General features: G+C 37.3%; 1 long non-coding RNA gene across 1 annotated transcript in view; it reads right to left on the bottom strand.

Moving 5' to 3' along the window:
* Positions 1-23,758, bottom strand: part of LOC125247829 — a 51,735-nt gene extending 27,977 nt beyond the window's left edge. The window contains exons 1-2 of the long non-coding RNA XR_007180191.1: positions 23,277-23,758; positions 22,749-22,914 (exon numbers count right to left, since the gene is read on the bottom strand). This is a non-coding gene — a long non-coding RNA (uncharacterized LOC125247829). The remainder of the gene's footprint in view (positions 1-22,748; positions 22,915-23,276) is intronic.
* Positions 23,759-24,299: the final 541 nt, after the last annotated feature.

Raw genomic sequence — 24,299 nt, 5'->3', positions numbered from 1 at the left:
ATGTATTAGCTATATTAGTTTTAAATGTTTATTATAAATCTTAAAAATAGATAAATATATAAAATGCATGAATATATATATATATATATGACATGTATTTAATATATTTATTTCAAATGTATGTATTTTATATATATTAAAAATAAAAAATAAAAAAATATGCATATATTTAAAATGTATTAAATTATATAATAATAATAATTATTATTATTATTATTGTTAGTATAACATGTATGTGTCAACATGAACATCAATATTCCATGTTTTTTTTTTTGTTTTGTTTTTTTTGTTTTTCAAGATTTTACTGTTCAATCCTGTTAGCATGCTGGGGGCTAGTCACTGTCTGACTATATAAAATATTGAAATATGACACCCAGCTCAGTTACAAATAAATTACATTCATTGTTTGCATGTTGATCTTGTCTCTATACTCCAGTGAGATAACTGGAGTGCACATTTTTTTAAGACATTGCTGGACATCCCTTAACAATACATATAGATCCCAATATAAAAGCTCTTGCCTATTAAAACATGGCCTTTCTCTTTAAACAGTAGTATCAGATGTAGGGTCACTATATTACCATTAACTATACCAAAAACAGCAACTTACTAAAACCATATTACATCACTGATAGTTTCACACATACACAAATACAGTACTCACTCAACAGGACAACACACTGAAACTACAGACATTTATAGTATACTTAGCATTATTTGTGATACCTGATTAAATAAATAACCTGATTGTTTGGAAATAAATATTAAGGACCTCAACCACCTGCTGACATAAAAGATTCAGAATAGACAACACTAAAAAAAAACATTAATTACATCTAGTCACTGACTTACATTACAGCATCAACTCATTGAGAAGTAAAAAAAGGACCTTTGATACACACCTGTGCCATCCACCATCACCACTCGCCTTCCATCTGTGTCTTTCCTCTGTCTTTCATCCCCCCTCTCTCTCTCTCTCTCTCTCTCACTCTCTCTCTCCATCTGAGACGAGGAATGAGTTGGTGAGTCTTCGGCTCAGTGAGGTACAGATTGGGGCTCAGCTGCAGAAACTGACATCATCCTTACAAGAGCGCAGGTTTACCCCTCCCGTAGCCTCTCTCTCTCCCTCCCTCTCTCTCTCTCTCTTTCTCTCACTCTCTCTCTCTCTCTCTCTCTCTCCCCTATTTTCTCTCCACCCCCCCCCCCCCCCCCCATCCACCCCCACACTTGTGTCATCACCAAACCCTTCCTCATAAACGAAATACATTGGTTACAGAAAATAAGGAGCGAATTCACCTCGGCTGTTTGCATCGCAAATCTGCTTTATATTCAAAGTCGTGTGCTGTGGGATCAAGTAGCATTAGCATGTTCCCTGCAGCCACAGGTTTGAGAACTCAAAGTCTGAGGTGGTTACATGCACCAGGGAGCGTGCCGTCCACGCTTCTGCCAGAGGTTATTAGAGACTGGTGACCGGGAGACACTCTTTCAGAAAGGATCTCGCCACGTTTGCAAATGTGCAAGCACACACGAACACGCACTTATCTCTATCACCTCTCCCTCCCGCTGGAATTTTCCTGTCCCAAGTCATTTAGATTTTCATTTATCATTGTAAGGTAAGACTGTGGCAGCTGTTATTAAAATAGATTGCCTCTGCTAAAACGCCGTAATGCGGGTTGCGTTGAGAGCCGTGTATACAGCTGCCTGAATTTTGTATACTGTAAATATAGACACGTGCTATAAACATATGGATGCATTAGTATTCCCAGAAAGGAATTAAATGGAGAAAAATATGACAGCCGGCTAGGTGTGTTTTCTCCAGTTGTTTATGTCACAGGCAGAGCCAGAAATGAAGATGACATTGTAAATTACCCTGCCAGTGTGGCAGACACAACTAAGCTTGGCCTGTTTTTTGTTTTTTTTTTGGTTGTGTTTTTATCTCCACTTCAGTTTCTCAGGAGACTTGCATTCAGAATTCCTTCTCTTGTTTCCATAGTGACACTTTTTCCTCCTTTGTATAAGCATGTGCACTATGCGTTGCTGTGGATAGACGTTTTACAGCGAGAAGTGTTCGCTGGTGTTAATTACTGTGTGTACAATTAAACGCTGTTCATTAACAGCCTGTTACTATTATTTTCCATCTTAGGGGATAATTAAATCACCCTGTAAAATCTGCATAATTACGACCTGACTGATAAAAGCCAAATCAAAACAAAACAAAACAAAAAACAGAAATGCACACTTTTCAACGCCATCCACCAAACCATTTAAATTGGATCTGTAGAGCATTACAGCATGAAATACTGTAGTATAAAGAAACACGCACAGCGTCGCTTCAACTTCCTCTCTCAGTGGAAACTGCAAACCTATTATCTGCTACCCAGACCAGTGGGTGGTAGATGGAAGTGCTCGATCACCTCAGTCAAACAAGAAGGTCTAATGATGAGTTCTTAAATTGCTCACACAAAAAGATCAGCTGAAAAGTGTAAAGCCTAGGGGTAAAACTCAATTCATTATTAATGTGCTGTGCCATAAAGATCTGAGGGGGGAAATGCTAAACAGAGAAATGCAAAACAACTTAAACGTTAAAAAATGAATAAAAACCTGGGCTCATGTTACATCTGACATTCAATTAAAATGAAATAGTAGTCTTTGTTGGCTGTTATTATTTTTCACCTTGATGTCTAATGCTATTTCATGCATTCTGATAGTGTTGTCAAAAGTACCGGTACTTCGGTACCAAGTCGGTATTGAAATTTTGAAAATGTGACGATACCAGCATTTCTGTAGTACTGGTAGTACTGAGAATCCAGGTTTATTCGGTACCCACTGATAGGGCTGTGCCAGCACAAAGCTTTGTTTACAGAAGAAATAATAGGTTAGCAAGTAAATGTGAAATCGCAGCCATGGAAACATTTTGGTTCATGCCGAATGAGAGGTACGTGAGTCCATGTTTTGGGAATCGCGATCTGGTCACCCGATTGGCAGAGAATTTAACAATATTCCATAGTTATTCCACTGAACATGGAATCTGTTTCTTTTCCCAAATTTTCACTCACGCAGGGTATTATAAACGTTTCTTTCATTCGCATTTAGGCCTATTATAGGCTATTCCATTTCCTACTGTGGTAAAGTAGAAAAAACACTGTAGAACAGAAACCTTTTTGCTTGCACGTCAATTTCTATTTAACACAGTTTGTGCTTGTTATTAGACTTTATAAGGTGCGTCAAGTTTATTTGTATAGCGTGTTTCACACACGCTGGTGATTTTTAGTTTCGTTTTCTCTGGCAGCACTAAATAAAACATAGCCTGAATGTCTGAAGATAAAACTCGCTCTTCAGACCTTTTACAAGAAGTGTCAGTTGCTTGTAACATTAGGAGATAACATGAAGATATTATTAAAAAAAAAAAATTGTCTCTTTCCTGCTCGTGTCCCACATCCCTCTCAAAGCGCAGAGTGGCAGGCTATATCAAAGACTGTAGAATAACGGGACTTTGGCTGTAATGACGCATCTTTGTGTGGAAATAAAAAACAAATGTTTTTTTAAAATAATATTTAACTTTATTATTTTTTAGGTTACCATTATTTACCTAATATTTATTTCATAGTTTCATAGGCTGTAGTGTGTTGTTTCACTGACAGAATAGAAAATAAACACGCACGTCTGTTACCCCTGTTGAGAAAAAAAAAAAAAAAAAAAAAACAGCATATGCTGGTAAGGTAGGTTTTGAAGCTGGTATGCTGGTTTGATCTGGTTTATGCTGGTCCTATGCTGGTCCAGGACCACCTTAGGACCAGTTTAGGACCAGCATGGACCAGCACATGACCAGCATAAACCAACTCAAACCAGCATACCATCTTCAAAATCTAGCTTATCAGCATATGCTGGTTTTTTCAACAGTACAAAATAGATGTTGTGCATTTATTTATTTTTTTGTATATTTCAAAATTTATTAAATTGAGGTAGCCTATATATACACACACACACAAACATACAAACGCACTCCAAATCATATTTAATGTTTTTAAAATAGGCTATATAAAATAGTAAAATAGTTCCAACAGATTTTGCTGTGGTACCGAAATTGGTACCGATAACTGTAAAATTTTCATGGTATCGGTACCGACTACTGGAATTTTGGTACTGTGACAACACTACATTCTGACTTATTTACACTGTTAAAGAGTTGGATTCTCATGCTAAACATGGGCAAATTTTTAAAACACGAATTTGTATGTATGGTGAATTATTTCTGTGCCAAATACAGTCCTTCCAGATTCGAATAAGTTTCGGAAAGTTTTTTTCGAGTATGGCCCTGTATCACGTCATAAAGGGCAGAATTCCTTGTATGGGCACTTCTCCCTGATAAGTGTGCGCAGACATCACCCAGAGTGAGAGCAAGAGCATGGCCATCAACGTGCTTCGTTTGGTTTACAGAAGCCAAGAGATTTTTCAACAATGCCACCAAAGAAGTGTGTTTTTGGTTGTAAGGGAAAGATAACCTTTTTCAGCTTCCCAAAGAAGCCAGCGTTAAGGGAACTGTGAATGCAGTTTGTTTTCCCGGGACAGCAACAGAGTTGTGCACATATGTTTGTTTGTTCCTGGAATTTCGTTGATGAATGCTTTGTAAACAAGTCCCAGTTTGACGCTGGATTTGCAGATTGCGGGCGAGTAAAACTGCATCAAATGTCTGTGTTTTGTTGGCAATCAGCGCGCAAGTGCATATAATGTAAACAACTTGAATATTTCTGTTCCTTTTTTATTTATAATAATGTTGCAGCTTGCAGACGATCGCTATGCAAAAGCTGCGTGCGCTCGTGACTCTTGCTCTGCTCACGGCACGTCTCCAGGAGCTCGGCTTTTTTCGGAAAGAGTCGTATTTATCTTTTATAAATATGATAAAACCAAAGACTTTTCGGAGATATGAAGGATGCAGTACTACTCTATAGGTATGCAAGATTAACATGAGATTGGCAGAAACTGTGTGTTATGTAGAGTTTTGCTCCAACCCTGAAAAAAAAACTCACCTGCCTGTAACTTTATTAATCCTGAAGACCTTGATTAGCTTCAGGTGTGTTCAATTAGGGTTGGAGCTAAACTCTGCACGACAATGGCCCTCCAGGATCAACGTTCCCCACCCCTGCTTTAAAGGGTAGGATTGGGTTCGGAACTTGGCCCTTTTAAAGGCACCGACCGAATTACGTCGGTACTACCGAGTACCGATTTACATTAAATCAATCGGTGCCAAATTTTGGTACCTGAGAACGCATTTGGGCACGAGAGTAAGGTACGTTAGAGAAAGAGAGAGAGAGAGACCGTGCAACGTCACCCCTGCAACTTGTTCAATGACAACACAGTGCAGTGGCTAAATGTTCTGAAGTGTGGTTACATTTCACAAAACTAGATGCAGACTGACAAGACACTATTTGCAGTATGTCCATAAAACTTGAAACACGCTTACTTCAGTCTGTATATGATTTATGATTCACATCGTTAATCTCATTGCGGCGTTCTGCGCAGAAACCGCTCCGCATGTTGTTACATACTAATATATTGTCAGTCATATTTTCCATGTGTTGTTAGTTAAACTCCAGCTCTGACAGCATCGTGGAGAAAATGATACAACACTTTTGTGTTATTTTGCTGTGGAAACATACACTCAAGGCACGTGTCCGAACTCAATGCTGAACAGCAGAGGTGAAGAACAGCGCGAGAAACTTCTGAATTTCAGGTACCGATACTGGTACCGGTTAAAATGTGAACGGTACCCAACACTATTAAAGGGTTAGTACACCCAAAAATGAAAATTTTGTCATTAATTACTCCCCAAACCCGTAAGACCTTTGTTAATCTCCAGAACACAAATTAAAATATCTGAATCCAAGAGCTTTCTGATCCCCCAAGAAAAAGCAATGTAATTATCACTGTCAAGGCCCAGAAAGGTAGTAAAGACATTGTTAAAGTAGTCCATGTGACTACAGTGGTTCAACCTTAATGTTATGAAGCGACGACAATACTTTTTGTGTATTGACAGTGATAATTAAATTGATGTCTATGGAGGGGTCAGAGAGCTCTCGGATTTCATCAAAAATATCTTAATTTGTGTTCCAAAGACGATTGAAGGTGTTGAACAACATGAGTGAGAGTAATTAATGACAATTTTCATTTTTGGGTGAACTACTCTTTAAACACCAACAATGACTATATCTAGAAAGCAGAATGCTTTCTAGATATGGCCAATGCAATGCCAACATACTGTATATAATTTAATGATGGCAAAGGAGATGTCCACAAAATTGCTGAATATTTAAAAACATAATTTTGTTTAAAGAAGCATGCTGTTTTGCACATTTTTCTCTCTTATATAGACATAAACCTTTCCTTTTTAAATTGGTAAATGAAGTTCGAGGTTGTGACGATCATATCTAATGCTGTATTTTGCATACAGCAAATCTCCTTTTATGAATAAGGTCAATTTCAAAGTGTGGGATATCCAAAAGAAATGATCTTGAGAGATTCTCTTCTAACTTCTGTTTTTGGCACACTGCATTTTTTCTTCGTCATGAAGTCACACAGAAACTGATCAGTGATGTGGGTGGTTCAGAGGCTTGAAATTTGTCTGTCAATTGATGTTGCAATGATTTAAAAAATAATAATTACATTATAAACAGTTATAATGACTTAATGTTATAAAGTCATTGTCGAATCATGCGGTTAAAGTCTAAATCGGGTCTCGAGTCATCAAAAGTAAAAATTTTCTTCATTTATTCAATCAAGTCCTTAAATTTGCAACTCAAGTCAAGTCATGTAACTGGAGTCCCCACCTCTGCAATCAATGTAGATCTCAGCAGAAAACGCAAACCTATTACAAACCCAAAAGTGTCTGCTATTCAGACCAGTGGGTGGTAGATGGAAGTACTCAATCACTGCAAGACAAACAAGAAGGTCTAATGATGTCAGGGTTAAAATGCTGGGTTTTTTGATGGAGACTTTATGAATGGATTTGTTCTTTCATGCCACACCACTAAATCAGCTCAAATGGGTTTGTTTCATGCCAATTACAAGCTAAATCCAGCGAGTGACATGTCTGCGATGATTATAAATGGCCACAAGTGATGAGTATAGTGCATCTTCTGGTGTTATTAAATGATTTGTAACATCTTTAGTTCAGAGTTCAATATAAGACACTCTCTGTTAAGCCTCTAAAGCTGTATCTATTTACTTGAGGCTAATTACTTGCTGAATACTGCACAGTACATGCTGTAGACTAGTACTTTTTTTAAAAAAAGAAATAGCACGTGAAACAGAATGCATTATGTATCATTAAATGTCTCAAAATGAAAGTATTAAAAGTATTCTACAATATTGTAAAATGATTTAGTATGCATACTATTTACCACAGAAAAAATAGCAGTTTTGTTTTAAACAGTTAGTACTAGGGGTGTGTGATATGACTAAAATCTTATATCACAATTTAGTTTGTTTGTTTGTTTGTTTATTTGTTTTTGCTTTAAATAAGGTTTTTATGATATCAACATTTTTGATACCATTTAAATTTCATAATTCTCAATTTTAATATCACAAAAAAATAATAATACTAGCCTACACTCTAAAAACCGTTGGGATGAAAATAAAATAACCATTGGGTCAAATATGGACAAACCTAACCATGGGTTATTTTGAATTAGCATGTTGGGCTGTTCATTAAAGGCGGGCGTACACGGTGCGAATTCTGATGGTCGGAAGATCGTATGTCCAAACACACGTCACGAGTGAGTTGATCTGAAAATCGTACAGATTAGGTGATATACAACACGATTTTTCGACCTGCCGATTTCCAAAGCAATCGCACAAAGTTCCGTGTGTGTGTGTGTGTGTGAGACAGAGAGAGAGCATGCAAGCAGAGCGTGAGCTCAAATCAGAATACCCTTTGTGACATGCTGGATAGAAAATAGGCCTATGTGAAATAAGTTTTTTTTTTTTTTTCTCATCGACTAGTTGTTCAAGCCATTAGTTGACTAATCACATTGATTAGTTGATTATTCACATTCAATTTCTTAAATACTGGAGAGAATAAACTATAATAATTAGCATTTATATAGCACTCAAGCGCACGCATAAAGCTTGCCATAAAGTACCGGCAAAAGAAATGATTATGAATTTGACAAAAAAACAGCAAGGAGACATTTTATTTGTTTTTTAATAATCTAATGTTTTCTAAATCTATTTTGATGACAAAATTTCACATAAGAGAGGAAGTGACAAATATCGGTATCGGCCAACAACTGTTTGTTAAAATCGGTACTGGTATCGGCCCCAAAAAATCCTTAGTTCTGAAAAAATGTCTATATAAAAAAGTCTATTTATTTAATTTCAATTAGTTTGAATGAATCATTCAATGACTCACTCACTAAAAGACTTCACATGTTTCATTACTGGATGAATCAGTGTTTTTGAACAAATCTCTTGAATGAATGATTCAATGACAAATACATTTTTTAACGGTCAATCGTTACTTGAAGCATCAAATTTTATCCCAGCAAGTCTGTGAAAATTTGAATTATTGTAACAGAAATAACTGTGATTGAAAAGACTGTGAAGCTGTTTCATACCAACTGCTCTCTCTGGGTCAGCAGCAGCACAAACACAGATTTGAATGTTTGCTGTGATCGCACTTGTCAATGGTTTAATAGACAGCTGAATTGTTGTTATTTAGGAATAAGATCGTGTTAAACGAGTTTAAATGTAGGTGAAATTCTATGCACGAATACAAACTGTAAGAAATATGCTGTATTTCGAACTGTATTCATCCAAAATCCATTCCTCTGACAAATGTAGCTGTACGTGAACTAGTATTAACATACCAATACAATACACTAGTTGCTTGTCATCTGTGGATTCCTTGCATTAAAGATTCTGGAAATGAGCCACAGTAAAAGTCCTTCAATTGATAGTCATATCAATGCAGAAATGTAGATATGCCCTAAATTCCCAAACAAATTTGGACTTTTGTAGAGACACTTGATTTTCCTTAGCTGTGTGTGTCCTTGAATCAATGTCGGCATTCCTTTCTTCCCTTTCCATTCGGTTTTCAATCAATCCTTTAGGCGTAACGGTACCTATTTCTCTGTGTATAATTGGACTGGATGACAGCCATATTTGAAGCCAATAGATGAAAGCATCTTTTGACAATGGAGTGTCTAGCCTGTGACATGACTTGAATGAAGAAGAGATTGCTGTGCACGTACATGGGAACGAACACACAAAAACCCTGCACACGTGAAATAAAATAAATTGGCCATAGTACCTCTGCACACTTGTTGAGGGAAGTCTGTGGGAATACACTTGAGAAATGAAAGCCATTACCATTTTCTGCATGAAGAATGAGGCTGCACTGCATACCAAAAGACATGTGCTGTAATTTTTGAGGTAGATCACATAATATCATTGGTAAGGCTAAAAGGGGATACAATCCTGCATTTGTTTAGGGCATAAAAAGTGAGAATACAATCCCAAACACTAGGACTGTCAAATAGACAAAAACAAAATGAATTGCATCTGCTGAATAATCTATCAAAGCAGTCAAAAATAATTCAAAGATTAAAGGTGTAGTATTTAATATTACAGCTAGTGGTTGAAATAGGTACTGCAGGTCAAATTTTAAATATTGGATTAAAAACAATATTATTAAAGATTGGAATTGGTAAAATGTGCTTGGAAAAAAAATATGATCAGAAAATCAACTTGCCTAATAATTCTGCACACAGTGTATATCATTTTTTGTCCATGTTTTAATTTAGTAAATCTCTGTTGTGCAGCACTTTGCCAAAAAATAAAAGTATAAAAGTTGTTAAATTTTCATTTGATTACATTTTAAAACCATTCAATTGTTAGTTTTATGCATTTATTTGATTACCACCGTTTTTGATCATATATTTGTATTAAATCATAAAAAGAAAAATAAATTTTCTGAATAAAATACATTTCATTGTACTCTTATTCTTAATTTAATAAATTATTTCTTAATTATATAAATTTAATAAAGCATTTGTTTTCATTCATTTAATAGTAATTTTAACTGATGATAATAATAATAATAATAATTGACTGTTTAATACCATATACTGTGAAACTGTGATATTTTCATACAATGAAAATCTCATACCGTTACAACCCTAGTAGCATTGTTTTATGGAGAAACATGTATGTGAACTTAGCATGTTTGCAAATCTCTGCAAGACATTATAACAGCATTTTAGTGCCACATTAAAAAAAAATAAGATTGAGAATAAAGTTATAATTACAAGGATAAAAAACTGCCAAAACAATGACACTTTCCTTGCAACTTTATTTTCAACTTTAATCTTAATTCTACGAGTTAAATCTTTTAATGAATTTATTCTCAAAACATTAATATGTTATTCTTTATTTAATATAGTACTAAAACACTGCAATAGAAGGGATATTACAAGTCAATATTCTTGCTAGATTTATGCTTCAGTTTTTTCAAGCATCCTGCATAATGGGCGCAGCAGCATTAAGACGGTGAGTCTTTATAAACAGTCCAACTGTTAAAAACTATCTTGTCTGAACAGTTCCACTCATTATGTGATTCCTGATCTTGGTATTTGTGCTTTAGTAAGGTGATCTACCTGTAATAGCATACAGGTCATGGTTAAATGTGTTAATTTAGCCTGTTTTTTTAAACAGAAAATTAATTGCACTAAATTAACATTAAATTGATAGCTCTTCCAAACACAACCTGTTAGACCACAGTTGAGCAATAGTCTATACGTGTGTTTGCAGTCAGTGTTGTCGCTAAGGTAACCACCAGTACCCACAAATTCACTCTCCACTCGCTGTCACTTGCATTAAAAGCATAATTTTTCCTCATGAGGGAACATTGGCGGATACACACTCTGGCTCTGCCCCCACTACCCTTTCAGTTGAGTAAACATGATGCAGCTACTAATTTATACATTCAGTCTAGTGCACTGCTACATGATGGTCTCCATGGATAGATCCCCTTATGAACAATTAGTGGCAAAACCGTAGCAGAAAAGTGAGATCCATCCATTTATAGAAGCTTATGAATTACAAATTCAGAAGCCGCCGATTGAAACTTTAGGACCCATGATTTGGATCCTCATTTTACCTCTATAATTTGTGTTCACTTGAGTTAATCAGTTGAGAGCAATAGAAACGAATGAATGATATATGTGAATTTTAAGTAGCCTGTTGGCATTTTACAGGACAGTAAATGAGAAAAGGAACCAAAAGACAAAATTAGCTTACTTGCCCATTGTTTTCATGATAAATTTTCTTTTTCTGAAATGAATGTCTTTATCTGGTGAGATTGGCTCAACATTCAAATTCAGACTTGTTTGCAAAGTCCTTGATACATTGTAGGTGACAATTTTATGTGGATTTATGCAGTAGTTAGCATCACCATCCACAATTTACACATTAAGATAAATGTTTATATTTCCAATAACCTTTTTTGAGTCTGAACCTGTACTGGGAACCCATTACCATATCCTGCATATCCTGAGAAAAATTTTGCATTGCAAAAACAAAACATTGTGGCTATGCAGTTTATAATGATGTGCATATTGTTATGAGAAAACCAGAACCTCTTAAAACTGACCTGGAGTGGGGAAAAAATAAAACAGCCATAGGCCAGAGTAGTATGTAGGATTCTCCAATGCAGAACAGATTTTATAAAAACAATATTTCCATTATTATTCCAGTCACTTAGCTCAGGTCACAAGAATGTCACAAGATGATGGAAATGTTTGTAAAGAACTAATTTATCCTCAAGGATTTGGTGTCCTTCAGGTATTTACCTCAGTGACTGCAGCTGATTCATCTTATTAGCTTGTGTCTTACCAAATACATAATTAGTCGCATCAGTGGTTTCAGAAACTGGATGATGAAAATATATCTAAAATCATGAATTGCAGTATTTGTATGGCATATTGATACTACATCAATATTGAAAGGCGTTCTCGTTACGGAATCCTCTCATATTAAACAAACACTGCTTATGAAGGAAACACTGCAGGTATATGGTGAGATTTATAGATCTCAACTTGACAACTTGAACTGCCTGAAATTAAGGAAATAGGGATGCACTTCTCATACAACAGAAGAATGCAACAAAGGTAATATCCAAACAAGAGGTTTGTTGGCACAATCTCAGTAAACAAGCGATGAGAGCAGGTGAGTAACTTAGAATATGGTAATTGCAGTAATGCTGCCAGTGGATAACAGTTCTTATCTGTTTCAGATGATGAAGACCTGAGATGGTTGACCGGATGACTGAAGCTAGTCGCAGACGACAGAAGACTGAGTTGAGAAGAAGATCAGACAGGTAATTGTCATTCAGGTAAGTAGTCAGGTAAGTGTTCAGGTTGAACGACGAGACCAGACAAATGTGATGTTGTTGACTCTGAGACAGTAACCGCTCTCAGTCGACAAGGTATTCTCATGAAATAAAATGAAGATAAGACATGAAATGAAGGTGAAATACGGTAGTGAGGAGGAAGGTTTAACCTGTAGGTGGCATCATTTATCTACCTCTGGATGGTGAAGGGACTGACATAGCAGGGACCCAGCTTGTGACAGGGCAGCCAAAGATGGATGTCCCTGGTTGAGAGCCAGATGGCTGGCTCTTGCGTCTCTGAACTGCCCTCTGCAGATGGATGTTAGCTGAGTCCCAGATCCTCTCGCTCACTTGAAACCAATGATGGACAACTGGAATGTCGGAAGTCTCACCTGACCAGGGGAACAGGGGTGGTTGGTAGCCAAGTATGCACTGGAAAGGTGCATCAAGCCACTACAGGACTGTGCAGACTCGGCCCATGGGAGGAAATGGCTCCAGCTTTCTTGGCGATCAAGACAATATGTCCGCATTATCCCACAATATCTTGTATCTTCTGCTCAGTCTGGCAGTTGGACTGTGGATGGTATCCAGATGACAAGCTTACGGTGACTGAGAATTTGGAGGAAGGTGTGCTATACTCTGGAGATCAATTGGGGACCGCGGTCAGAGACGATATCTTGTTGCTGGAAGAGGGTTTTGACCTTTTGAAGGCTGTGGGTAGTACTTTCAGATGAATCAATTTACACGCTTTAGAGAAGACAATGACAAGGACATAGGTGTGGAAGTCGGAAGGTGGTACATCCGTGATGAAATCGATACCAATGTGGGACCAGGGTCTACTCGGGACAGGTAGGGGTACCAATTTACCTTCAAGAAGATGATGTGGGACTTTTGATATGGCACAGACTGAGCATCCTTGGACATATCAGGAGACTTCCTGGGCCATATTGGGCCACCAGTAGCAGTTGCTGATGAGCGAGAGGGTCAGCTGGCTGCCTGAGTGTCCAGAGCCCGGTGAGGTATGCACTGAGTCCATGAGGGACAGACAGAGGTGATTTAGTACATAGCTCAGTCCCTCTGGACCTCCCAGCATAGCAGGCTCAGACCAAGTGGCTTCTGTGATTTGATCATCGATGGACCACTGGATGGGACTGACAATGATGGCTAGAGGGAGAACGTGTTCTGGAGGAGAGGTAACGGATTCTGGATGGTGTATATGGGATAGTGTGTCAGCCTTCTGGTTCTTGTTACCAGTAAGTCCCGGTGAATTTAAATCAGGTGAAGAAGAGAGCCCAGCAAGCTTGACAGGTGTTCAATCTCTTGGCTTCACGGAGGTACTCTAGATTAAGATGGTCCGTGGTGACTTCAAATGGGTTTTTGGCTCCCTCCAGCCAGTGTTGCTATTCTTCTAATGCCAGTTTGATAGACAGCAGCTCTGCAGGGGACAGCTTCTTAGAATAGAAGGCATATTGATGGAGTTTGGGAGACCATGCCACTGAGATAGCAAAGCTCCTTGATGGACGTATAAACCTCGAAGATGAAGGGGAGTTCAAGATTGAAATGTGCTAGAGCAGGAGCTGTACAGAAGGCTTTCTTTAGCTGGTTGAAGGCTGTGGTAGCTTTGGAGTTCCAGGACAGAGACTTTGCCCCATTTCACAACAAGGAGGTGAGTGGTGAACTGATTTTACTGAAGTTGTTGGTAAATCTCCTGTTGAAGTTGGCAAACCCCAGGAACCACTGTAGTTCCTTGATAGCGGACGGTTGTGGCCAACTCTCAACAGCCTGTACCTTTCTCTGGTCCATTTGGATGCCGCGTTGGCCGATGACGTAACCGAAGTAGTGAACGGTGTTATAGTGGAACTCACACTTGAGCTTCAGGTACAGATGGAATTCTCAAAGTTTCTGAAGGACCTGCATCACGTGGTGGCAATGGTTGGCCAGGTTCCAGGAGTAAATGAGGATTTTGTCGATACATACGATGTTGAAACAGTGGAGGAATTACCGGAACACCTTGTTCATGAATCCCTGGAATACAGAGGGTGAGTTGGACAGCCCGTACGGTATAATGAGGTACTCGTAGTAGCCTGATGGGGTGACTGATGCCATTTTCCATTTATCAGTTTTTATGAGGAGTTTTTATGAAGATGAAGCTTGAGTGACATGAAGTTGCCAGCAGATCCAGAGTCACACTATCACATCAGTATGTGCCAGAGAGGAAACTGAAGGAGGCATAAGAATGGTACTCACTGCTGGGCGTGGTGGTCTGACTGGACAGGCAGGAAGAAGATGTCCCTCTGCACCACACTATAGGCACAAAAGTTTGCGGATTCTTTGTTGACGCTCTGTATTAGACAGGTGGGCTGAGTCTATTTGCATGGGCTCAGGTGCGGAGCGGCGACAGATGGGGAGGCGGATGGAGGATGCAGCGTGGGTTGGTCAAGGATGCATGTAGTGAGTCATTGTGAGATTCTGATGGAACATTGAATGAAGCTCTCTAGTCCAATCACATCATCATAGATCGCCATCTGTTGACATATGTTGGAATTAAGCCCCTGATGAAATGCAGTAATCAGGGCAGTCTCATTCCACCCACTGATGGCAGCCGGAGTGCGGAACTGGAGAGCATAATCATTGACTGGGGATCTTCCTTGACAAAGCCTGTACAGTTGGTCATGCACATAGCGTCCCACATGGACTGTGCCCACTGCAGTGCACATTCTGTCAGCAGCAAGATGATGTATGCAATCTGCGCACAGTCACTGGGGAACAGCTACGGCTGCATTTCAAAGAAGAGAGAGCATTGTAACATTCCCCGCTGCATTTCAAAGAAGAGAGAACATTGTAACTTTCCCTGCTGCATTCCCCCAACTCACCTGAGTATGTCACTGGTCAAGCCATGGGACTGGCAGAGGCAGATGGTGAAGAAGTGGTGACAGGTGGTTGGAGAGCATGACGGATGGCTTGAATTAAATCGGCAAAGGGTTCCAGTGGTGGATTGCTGACATTGCTTGGATCTGCTTCATGTTGCATGTTGGGTCTGGTCTTCTGTCACGGAACAGAAGAATGCAACAGTGGTAATATCCAAACAAGAGGTTTATTGGCACAATGTCAGTAAACAAGCGATGAGAGCAGGTGAGTAACTTAGAATATGGTCATTGCGATAATGCTGGCAGTGGATGATAGTTCTTATCTGTTTCTGATGATGAAGACTTGAGATGATGGACCAGACGACTGAAGCTAGTAGCAGACGACAGAAAACTATAGACTGATGAGTTGAAAAAGGATCACACAGGTAGGTGTCATTTAGGTAAGTAGTCAAATAAGTGTTCAGGTTGAACGACAAGACCAGACAAACATCAACTGATGTGCGCTGGCTTAGGCCTGGGACACACTAGATGATTTTCAAATCTTAACCGATTTTAAAACTGTGGGAGACCACAGTTTCAACCGATTTTTAGCATTATAATCCTCTGAACACACACACTAGATGATTCAGCTGGACCGCAGACCAAACACCTGTTGATTGCAGGAACGATTTCACAGTGATACGAGATCTCATGGAGACTGGCGAGATGAAACGTGACTTGAGAAGAAAAACAAATGGAGGACAATCGATGTTATCACTTGGCTCTCCTTGAGCACGTTCTGCTTTACAGTGAAAAACAAAATAGAAAAAAAAGTATATGAGTGATGATCTTTCTCAATACTCCACTTTCGTGGCATGTTTGTAGCTCACTGTCATTGGCTATCGCGGGTATCACGTCAGAGGCAGCTCGATCAAAAGTCATAAATATTAAACATGTTTGATATTTACAGTTTGAGATCAGGAGCAGTTAAATAATCATAATGACACCACACAATAGAGGATTTTTTTGGACAAAAAATCATTTGCGACAAGCCTTGAATCGGGCCACGCCCCCTGTTCGTTCGGAGGTGTGAATTGGGCTCTAAATCGGGCTTAAAATCTTCAAGTGTCAAGCCATTCATTTTTAATACAAGTAGGGTTGTCAAATGAAAAAAAAAACAAAAAAACTTTCTGCAGTAACGGTAGTACCGAGTAACTAGGTATACTCGGTATGGATAGACTCCACAGGAAGTGGCAAAGTCAAGCAGTCCGTGAGGGACAGATCATTAACAGCGAATAAATGTGTGCTGTTATTAGGTGCATATCCAAGTGTTTGTGGGGAGTGTGGAAGCTGAAGTATTGCACGCATACTGCAAGACATGGAGGCGTCGACGCGATCAAGTGATTGCATTTTTTTCTCATAACAGCGGAAACAACTTAAAATACTCCATCATCTTTGGACATACAGATAAGAGTAAAACATCATTCAAAAAAACAGGATGCGCTTTCTGCCGTCTCAGTCTCCGTGAACTAGAGCGTGTCACAAAAATGAACCAAAACTCAGCGTATACAGTAGGTTACCTGCCTCACAGAAATGAGAAATATATTTATAGAACGCTTGAAATGTCTACTTTTAAATGAATCAATACAAATCGAATACAAATACTCTCTGCTTATGTAATCCATATGAAAGGTGCATTTCTCTCTAAAGGCGGCAAGTTTACTATACTGCGGAGATGGCGAGTCAGCATTGTCAACTTCATCTTTGCAGCTGACACTAACTCAAAAAAACACCGGTTTAGTAACTCCCTCGGGTCGGTGGTCACGCCGGTGTGATCACCGCAGTTTTTTTCTAACCAGTGTGAAAGAGACTCAAAATACTCCGTCAATGTTGCACATACAATTAAGACCTATACACCATTTTAATCTGTGGAATATCTTCTTTTATTTGTGTACACTCAGAGTAAAAACAAAATGTTGTGCTTTTTGTAAAATAAAGAAAACTAACATGATGCGTGATCTCTCGTCTCCCTCTGAACGAAGTCCAATCTGATAGTTCTCAGAAAATGAACTGTAACTTAGTGAATACTAATGACAAAAAAATTAGACTTGTGTCTAAATAAACGTTGAAATGTCAGGTTTTAAATCGTGTAAGTCAAATCGAAAACAAACCTTCTGTGTTTATGTAATCTGTATGAAAAGAGAGCCATGTCAGAAGTCCGTGATTCAGCTCATTATCCGCTAATGCGGCCGTGCCCACGGAGCCAGCGCTATTCAGACACAAATTCTGAGTCAATACATGCATTCATCATCTCAATCGTGTATTTATTGTCTTGAAAAGTGTTTTGAATAGCCATAGTTAGCGATCTCTGGCCTCTGTTAGTTCAGTTATTTCCTGGATTGCCTATTCTTCTTTAGCATTGGCATTTGTGGACTAAAAGTGCACAGAGCGCCCTCCGGCTGCGAGTATGAATTGTAAACACAGTACCCAGCGTTCATAGTGATAACAATAAATAATGAATAAATACTCCTCTGTATAGAAAATTGACATAAACATGAGAATCCATCAATATTTCTCCAAATGTGCATGCTTTTAAGCTAAAAGCCTATATGAAATGCCATATAGGTAACATAACTGTTCAGACACTTTGCACCACAGAAATACATTATATTTTAATAATAGAATACCATTATTTTAAATTGTAATAATATTTCACAGTATTGCTGTTTTTTCTGTATGTTTGATTTACATTATGATGAGCTTGAGACATGATCAACAGAGGGTTTTTTCACAGCCTACCTGACTGAAAGAGCTCATTATTTATGCAGGTCATTAGAGCTCTTTATCTGATTCTTTTGTCTTCTCAGGTGAGAATCATCCATTATTCATGATTATTCACGCCTCCACGCATACTGTGTTTCTTGACCAAAGATGTTTTAGAAAATTTAAATCTCTCTATTGTTTTATATGAAGGAGTAGGAATGATAATTTTTACATAATTTTGAAGCAAAAACTCTAGTCTACAACCTCCAATACCCAAAAGTCTTGTAAACACAGATTTAATATATATTTTTTTGGCTTTATTTCAGTGACTTAAGTTTTTTGTTTTTTCAATAACCACGCATAAACGTTATTCCTTCAAAAATACAAACATGTACATACATGTTCCTCACATATTATTGTAGCCTAGTTTGTGCTGAATACAGTGTAATGACACTTTTTCCATTAATATGTTTATGAACAACTGAAAAAAGCACAAATGTCAGGGCATGTCAAAACTTCTCCAGGCCCCAAATCAGCCTCAGACCCCTGAGGGTTAATAAATAATTAAAATGTCTCCTTGCTATTTTTTCTGGCAGTTTTTGAACAAAGTTTTTTAAAGAAGTCTTATGCTCACTAAGACTGCATGATTTATTTGATTAAAAATACAGTAAAGACAGTAATGCTGTAAAATATTATATTTAAAAAAACTCTTTTCTTTATTTGCATTATATCTTAAAATGTAATTTATTCCTGTGTTGCAAAGCTGAATTTTCAGCATCATTATTCTAGCCTTGTGTCACATGATCCTTCAGAAATCATTCTAATATGCTGATTTGCTGCTGAAGAAACATTTCTTATTATCAATGTTGTTTTTTTCAGGATTCTTTAATGAATAGAATGTTCAAAAGAACAGCATTTATTTTAAATAGTTATATTTCAAATGTCTTTACTGTCACTTTTTATCAATATATAATGCATCCTTTCTGAAAAAAAGTCTTACTTTCTTTAAAAAAACAACAACAACAACAACAACAAAAAAACACCTTACTGACCCCAAACTTTTGAACGGCGGTGTACGACAGTCACATTCACAACATTACTCAGGTTTGCAATATTTGGAAATAGTCATACTTTTACAACTAAACCAAAAGGTAAAGAATTGACGTGGGAGGAAATAGGGACAATGAAAACGAGAGCGTAAGAAACAGGCAGCATCTTCACACTCAAATCTCGAGGGAACTCATCCCTGACACAGTCTTGAGACTGACTGGCCGCTGCCTCCATGTTTGTGTGCATCTAAGGCAGCATAAATTTCCCATTCATCGCAGAAAGAGGCGATGAGGGACTCAGGACGAACAGCCACTGGTCAGAGTCGTCGGTCTTTGGATTGATGAACTGATGGTGACGGATGAGGGTAATAAAGAGCTGGATGTCCCTCCTGTTACCAGCCAGGAACCAGTATGAATCACCCATCTGAAGCTGTATGGAGCAAGAGAAAGATGCAGAGGCCAGCCCTGCCCCCCTCGGGCACACGTATACAATGAAACGCACACACAAACTCGTCATGACTTCCACAAAGCAGCAGAGCAGAACTGTCATACAAAACAACGCAATTTAAAAGAAAAGACACCAACAAAGAGACAATCATCATTCTGGTCTGAGTGAAATGATGGTGATGGGACTTATAGTTATGTTGGTGTTGTTTTGAAGTGTTTTGACATTAGTCATGATCGACTACTCTAAACAGACGGCAAACATGGGGGAAGTAGTGCTGTATTTTTAAGGCAATATCTGTAGGGGGGACTTGAATTGGCTGGCACAGTTTTCATTCTTCTCTGGTGGAACAAACATTACGACAACCCGACAAAGTGCAAATGAACGCGTAAAGAAATGGTTCACCCAAAATGAAAATTCTGTCATCGTTTATTCACCCTCATGTTTTTCCAAACAAGTGTGATCTTCTTTCTTCTGTGGAGCATAAAAGGAAATGTTTGCTAGTATGCGAACCATTCCATTACCTTTTCCATAATTAAAGTAAATGGTGACTAGGGCTAACTCCTTAGCTAAAGACTAAAATAGTCACACTTTGTGTGCGCAACACAACTAATATTCCATTTCACTGGAATTCTAAAATCCGATTTGCAGGATTTTAATACACTTGTATTCAAATTACAAGTGGTTACAAGATACATTTGATCCAATAATATTTGGCATCACTGCTGTCAAGCCTGCTGTGACACATCTTGATGTGCCATATTTAAAAAAACATCAATGAGATATGAGTACTGGGGAAGAGTATTAAAAATGAATAACTGAAAATTATTCTGTTTCTCACACAAAGCTATTTTCTGACCAGTGTTACTATTGTTAACCCTTATGCTCTAATTGACCCTTCACAAAGACCCACCCCCCTTAGTTACTGTTGCTTTGTCCGACAAGCCATGGCGCTGTCATGACAGATTGCTTGTGCCTCAGCTCAAGAGGCTCGTGAACCGAGCCTCTTGAGCTGAGGCGGATTGGCGGATTCGGCGTTATGGCGGATTCGGCGTTATGATTGGTTAGATCGCTTGTCAATCAAACTCCCAACTAAGGGTCAATTGTTTGGGATGTACACTTTTAGGTCTTTTAGGCTTTTAGGGTCTCCAGAGACCCCAGACAATAAAATGTGATTTTGTAACAAAATAATGTTTTTTTTTTTTTTAAACAAATGTAATTTTACTTACTTTATTAATGTATTTACTCTACATTTGTGCAGTTTTGGTGGGATTTATGGCATGTTTTAAATTGATATAAATAAATTAATAAATATTTTTAAACTGATTTTTTTTTTTTTTTTTCAAAATAACTATTTATGCAAAAATGTACTTTTAAAAAAGACCCACATTTCTAACTTTCATTCATGGAGATAACATGGACAATTTGTAATGGTTTAGTGTTTAGATTTTTGCCATCTTTTGGAAAATATAGTTTTAAAAGTAAAAAATTATCACTTTAACCAGTAGATGGCTACAGAACTCCACTATTTGCTATTGCCATTTGACATGCTATTTGACTAATTGAAAGACATCTTTTAATAGTTTTTTTCCAGTTGGATTCATATCTACATATTATGAAATCACAATTATAACAAATAAAAAAAATTGTCCAAGTTTAGCATTTTTCTTTTACTGAAGGCAATTTTGTACTCAAGTTTGTGCTAAATTGTATTGTCTCATCCTTTCATGTAATTTTCTCACACATAAAACCAGATTTCATTCCAATTTAATTTTTTTTCTAGGAAAGGGATTATTTTTATTTATTTTTTTATCTAGAATGTGTTGCTATTGTTGACAGCATTACAAAGTCTCAGGCCATTTGGATCAAAGGAACATTTTTTGTTTTATTTCAGCAAATGTCATTTGGGGGTCAAAAAGACCCTGAATAGCGCATAAGGGTTAAATAAAATTAAAACTATTAAAATTATTTTTGTTTATTGAAATAAAACTGAAAATCAAATATGAGATTAAAAACTTCAACATATATATATTATATATTGAAATAATCTTTTATAATAGTTTTAGCACTTAACATTCCAACATTCTTCACTTTTTCACCAACATTCTTCAAAATATCTTCTTTTGTGTTTAACAAAACAAAGAAACTCATTTAGAAAAACTCATTTAGAACAACTTGAGGGTGAGTAAATGATGACAGAATTTTCATTTTTGGGTGAACTAACCCTTTAAATAGCCAAAAGGGAGACTTCAGATTTTTTTGCTTTTCCAGTTGAATTTCTCACTACATCATCCACATTATGGACCACAATGGACCAAAAATAATGTTTTTAAAAATATATATATATTAATACTGCACAAACATGAATAGTCTTACATTAACGACATTCATAAATAATGTCAGACACATGCTTATCACTGGTTCCCATCTCTAACAAAACACTGGCATATTTTAAATATCACACATTATCAAAGATTTTTAACAGAGGGGGGATCATTTTTGTTTTGACGTAGCAAATTTGAAAAGTTGTCTTGAGCTTGACAGGTTTTAATCTTCTAATGTCTTGACAGAATCAGTGAGTGTGGATCAAGAGGGCAAAAATTCATATTTTTGTGACAGCATCCAATTATGAATGTGAAATGGCTGTTCCAAACCAACTCCAGTCTCCGCTACTGTTCTTATATTCAATCCACACATGCACTGATGAAGGTTACATATTAAATATGTACATAACATTTTCAGCCAGACAGTCAAACCTTTCAGTTTTTGCCCAATTTGTCAATTTTATCATATTTGCTTGACCAGTGTCTGGTTTCTTTTCTATAGGCCACCGTACAGCTCTCTGAAGTTAATTTTAACTTTTGTAGCAATTAGAAAAAAACATAACAACTCGTTATCACCTGCAGTTACACAAACTAATCAACATATTTCGTGTCAATCAGTCAGCAGTAACTGCAATATTGATGATTCAGCAAATAGGTGAAATGACTATGCAGAAAAGTATTAATATAGTCAGCAATATAGCCATACTCAAAATGCACAGTGCTCAAAAAAAAAAAAAAAAAAAAAATCCATCAACTACTGGTCATCTCTCAGCCCTCTCTCAAGGCTAAAGCCTTGTAGAAATAGAAAAAAAAAAAAAACTTATGGCTTTGCAATATTTTTCCCAAGAGCTTTATATCTGTCAAGACAAACAAGAGAATTCAAATCTACTTTACCAGCTGTAAATGTTGCATTGTGTGAGGATGATTCAGTCCTACCTCACCACAGGTCCTGAGATCCAGGTCTGTTTTTCCAGAGCGATGAATCTTCTTTTCCCTATGTGAAGTATCTTCAGGCTTAGTTGGGTGGCTCGACATCAATAAAACATCCGTGAACTGAATAACTCCTCTTCTCAAAATGGATGGGTTTGCCATAAAACATGACCTGCATTTATAAGACAGGGGCAGCTCACTTCAAGATGTTACCAGGCAATAACATTAACAGAAATACTGATTATATCACACTCACAGCACCAATTTCTCTTATATCAATGTTTTTTCATTTCTAATACTTGCACAAATATTCATACTCTTCTTCAGAATGAAAGGCAACAACGTAGCTAATAGACTAACAGCTCTTTTATCCACAACAAAATCAGCATATTGTATTAGAAACATTAACATCTATAAAGACTGAACAATATGACATATAATGTGCAGCTCATCCTATAAAAAGACCAAAACAGTTGTTATTAGCGAATAACTGTTAACACGTTTACATATTTGCGTTTGTGCAATTCAACTTACCAAAACTAGACTTTCTCTCTGTCAAACTACTCTTCACGAAGTCATTCGCTGTAATATACACTATTTATATCAAATTAAACCGGTTATGAAGTTATATGAATACAAAGTCACTAACGTCACTGCTTGCGTGTCATTTTCTCTCGCGGCTGCCTCGTGCAATTATGTGAATGATGATTGGCGGGAAGCGGGCGTGTCAATTGCCGAATCATACTATTGGGCATCATGGCGAAAACATTTTCAATTACATTCGTATGACGGTACAGTTTAGTTTGTATGCATTTGTTCAGAATACTGTTGATAAAGGATAAATTAATATTTTAAAAAAAGTTTGCCACAAAGCACTAGTCATTTAGCTGTTTTATAAGTAGACCATGCGCCACCAAACTGCGTTTCCCATCATTCTCATTCTCCGAAATATAGAAATAAACAGAAATTTCATTAATTACATAATACTTTGCCTCAGTTATGATACATTAGTGCTAAAAAGAGCTGGAAAATATTTTTAACAGAAAAAAAGAAACTTGCTCATAATTTTATAAGAATTTTCAATGAATTGTAGGCTACTGTTGTTTAACATGTCAATTGTTCAGCTGACAAAATATTGTTCCAAAGCTGTTTCTCCATAAAAACAGTTTTTAAATTTATGAGTTTTAATTCCAATTCACACTGCACCTACAGACACCGACCAACACAGACAATCACAAACAAGTGCCGATCAACGGCAACAGGGGTAACACACAGATTCGACAAAACTGTGAGTGCTTGTGTTGTCATTCCATCCATCAAGCGCCTTTTTGGAGACCTTTGTTCACAAATATTTGGAAGCCCATTTCTGCCACATAAGAAAAATCTGGCTTTAGTAAATCATAATTATGACATAAAAAGTCAAAATTGAGATAAAAGTCACAATTATGACATGATTATGAGATAATCATACTTCTTGGCAGTGTTGGGGAAAGTTACTTTTAAAAGTAATGCATTACAATATTGTGTTACTCCCTAAAAAAGTAACTAATTGCATAA

This window comes from Megalobrama amblycephala, linkage group LG15 (assembly GCF_018812025.1).
Source record: "Megalobrama amblycephala isolate DHTTF-2021 linkage group LG15, ASM1881202v1, whole genome shotgun sequence".
Taxonomy (NCBI): domain Eukaryota; kingdom Metazoa; phylum Chordata; class Actinopteri; order Cypriniformes; family Xenocyprididae; genus Megalobrama; species Megalobrama amblycephala.
The sequence above is the reverse complement of the archived record's forward strand: the minus strand, read 5'-3'. Positions and strand labels throughout refer to the sequence as shown.